The sequence below is a fragment of the Porites lutea genome, chromosome 4, assembly GCF_958299795.1.
Source record: "Porites lutea chromosome 4, jaPorLute2.1, whole genome shotgun sequence".
NCBI classification, from domain to species: domain Eukaryota; kingdom Metazoa; phylum Cnidaria; class Anthozoa; order Scleractinia; family Poritidae; genus Porites; species Porites lutea.
Genome location: NC_133204.1, coordinates 21,254,547 through 21,254,912, shown reverse-complemented (window position 1 = coordinate 21,254,912; position 366 = coordinate 21,254,547).

The following is a 366-nucleotide window of genomic DNA, read 5'->3' as shown; positions in this document are numbered from 1 at the left end:
GTGATAAAAGTTTGACTCTCTACAGCCCTCGGGCTGCCCCCTTGAATTCTAAATGCCGGACGTCAACTGGTTATTTTTAAATGCACCACACAACTTAAACCTCAAATATGCTATTTGTTTTTAACTCGTTAATAAAATAACGTGACTGATGACGTCATTACCTTGGATATGACATAAGAAGATATTTTATAGCAAATGTTATCTTGTTGTGGTCTGACAGTCTTCTACGTATAAAATTGTCAAAGTTATAAAGCGTTTTAAAACGTTGCCTCAAACGATTCTGGGAGATTTATATGATAATTACCTGGTATAATTTAGTTTTATAATTATTGTTATTACTATTATTGATAACTTGCGGAGTATTTT